At 40.4% G+C, this 2839-nt stretch overlaps 1 non-coding gene across 1 annotated transcript; it reads right to left on the bottom strand.

Moving 5' to 3' along the window:
* Nucleotides 1–477: 477 nt before the first annotated feature.
* Nucleotides 478–584, bottom strand: LOC131222065 (small nucleolar RNA R71). The gene has a single exon (XR_009159773.1). It is a non-coding gene; the product is annotated as a small nucleolar RNA R71 (small nucleolar RNA).
* Nucleotides 585–2839: the final 2255 nt, after the last annotated feature.

Below are 2839 nucleotides of genomic sequence, written 5' to 3'. Positions count from 1 at the left end.
TTACAGGACTAGACACCACTCGAAATCCCCTAAGTTAATTGAAGTGATGGCTGAAAACCAACCTCTTCTACCCCAACCTAGAGTGGAGGACATTTAGGATGAGAATGAGGTGCATCAAGCACCCCCGCTTTGTACTTTACGAGATTATTTACAACCAGTGAGTACGCCCTCATGCATGATTTTTCCTGAAATTACAGGACATATGGACATTAAGCCAGGGGTTATCCAACTCATTCCTAAGTTCCATGGGCTTGAATTTGAAGAACCATATCTACATTTGAAAGAGTTTGATGAGATCATAGCCACTTTATATTTTCAATATGTGTCTGAGGACACAGTCAAGCTGAAATTCTTTCCTTTTTCCTTAAAGGAGAAGGCTAAAACCTGGTTACATTCACTGCGTCCTAGATCCATTGGCACATGGAATGATATGTAAGGGAATTTATAAAGAAATTTTTTCTACATCATAAAACGATTACCCTTAGAAAAGCAATCATGAACTTCACCCAAAAGGAGGATGAAACATTTTACCAATGTTGGGAAAGGTTCAAGGATTTGGTCAGTTCATGCCCACAACACGGCTTTGAAACGTGGCACATTACAAATTTTTTCTATGATGGACTGACATCTTCCATGCGCCAAATGGTCGAGACAACGTGTAATGGAGAATTCATTAATAAAAATGTCGACGAGGTATGGGATTACCTCGATAGTCTTGCTGAAAAAACACAATCATGGGACTATTACCCAAAATCGAACACCACGTTTAGGCCGATTCAATCTAAGGAGAAAGGTGGATTGTATCTCTTAAAAGAAGAGGATGATCTTAAGTATAAAGTGACTATGCTCATAAGAAAATTTGAGGCCATGGAAGGAAAAAAGGATAAGGTTAATGAAAGTGTTTGCGGCATCTGTGATTGCAACATTCATACAACTGAAAATTGTCCTACAGTACCTACCTTTCGAGAAGTGTTAAATGAACAATCCAATGCCATAAATACTTTTCAAAGACCTTTCAATGGACCGACCTCTAATAGGTATAATCCTAGTTGGAAAAATCATCCAAACTTCAGTTGGAGGAATGGACAAACTGCTACCCCTCAAGGTTTCTTCAATCAAATTCCAAATCAAGGGAAACCTCATGAGGATCCAGTTCAAAAACATATTTGAGAACAAGAGCTACTTAATCAAAATTCGGCACAAGTGTTTCATGATGTCCACACAGCATTAGGAACGCTTGCGTCGTCTATTCAAAGGATAGAGTCACAATTAACAAGTGGAGGGAAAGGGATGCTTCCTGCTTAACCTCTCCCCAATCCCAAACCGTAATATGAAATAAGTGACCCTAGCTCTTCAAATCAAATGGAGCACGCTAAATCCATCACCACTCTTAGGAGTGGGAAGATCATTGATAAAACCCTTCCGGTTAGGCCCGAAAAGCCTCAAGAACCAGAAGAGGACAACAATGATGGACCTAGTGATGCCCCACAAAAATTAGAACCGGAACTTCTAGAAAAGCCAGTTGCTCCATTTCCTCAACAGTTGGTCACACCAAAACCTCTCTCTAACTCTCAGGATATCCTAGAGGTGTTGAAATAAGTGAAAGTCAACATTCCTCTACTTGATGTCGTAAAACAGATACCTTCATATGCTCTTGGAGCAGTTCTAGGTCAGAGAAAAGATAAGAGGCCTTACGTCATTCATTATGCGAGTAGGACTCTAAATCCTGCCCAAGTGAACTACTCGACTACGAAAAAGGAACTCTTAGCCGTAGTGTTCGCCTTGGACAAATTTAAGTCCTACCTAATCGGATCCAAGATCATTATCTACACAGATCATGCGGCACTCAAGTATCTTCTTTCTAAGAATGATTCTAAGCCCCGCCTGATAAGATGGATCCTTCTACTCCAAGAATTTAATTTAGAAATTAAAGATAAAAAGGGAGTAGAGAACGTAGTGGCCGATCACCTTTCTCACCTTAATACCTCTGATTCCCTTGAGGCGACCCATATCAATAATATGTTCCCTGATGAACAACTGTTCAGAGTCTCCCATTCACCTTGGTTTGTTGATATCACTAATTATCTTGCCACAGGTTCCATACCAACACATTGGATTGCGCAAGATAAGAAGAAATTCTTTACCAAGGTACGCAACTTTTTCTGCGATGATCCATATTTATTTAAATATTACCCAGACTAAATCCTGAAGAGATGTGTGCCAGACGATGAGCATCAGAGTGTCATCTCCTTTTGTCACTCACAAGCCTGTGGTGGTCACTTTTCTGCTAAAAAGACCACGGTCAAGATTTTGCAGTGTGGCTTTTACTAGCCCACTATGTTCAGGGACACTTATGAGTTTTGCAAAGCTTGTGAGCATTGTCAGAAATTGGGAGTGTTGTCCCATCGAAATATGATGCTCTTGAATCCCATTCTTTTCATCGAGGCATTTGATTGCTGGGGCATTGATTTCATGAGACCATTCTCCCAATCTTTTGGAAATCTATATATTTTGCTCGCTGTAGACTATGTCACTAAAGGGGTTGAAGCGATTCTGTGTCGGAATAATGACAATCGCACGGTCATTAAATTCCTAAAAGAGAACATCCTTTCCTGATTCGGAACGCCTCGAGCTATCATTAGTGATGGGGGCTCACACTTTTGTAATAGGCCATTCGAGAGTTTAATGAAGAAATACGGTATCTCTCATAAGGTGAGCACCCCATATCACCCACAGACAAGTGGGCAAGTTGAGATTTCTAATAGGGAGATCAAACACATTTTGGAGAAAATGGTTAACCCTGATCGTAAGGATTGGTCAATCTGATTGACCGATGCTT

The sequence above is a fragment of the Magnolia sinica genome, chromosome 12, assembly GCF_029962835.1.
Source record: "Magnolia sinica isolate HGM2019 chromosome 12, MsV1, whole genome shotgun sequence".
NCBI lineage: Eukaryota > Viridiplantae > Streptophyta > Magnoliopsida > Magnoliales > Magnoliaceae > Magnolia > Magnolia sinica.
This window is presented reverse-complemented; position numbering and strand designations above follow the sequence as displayed.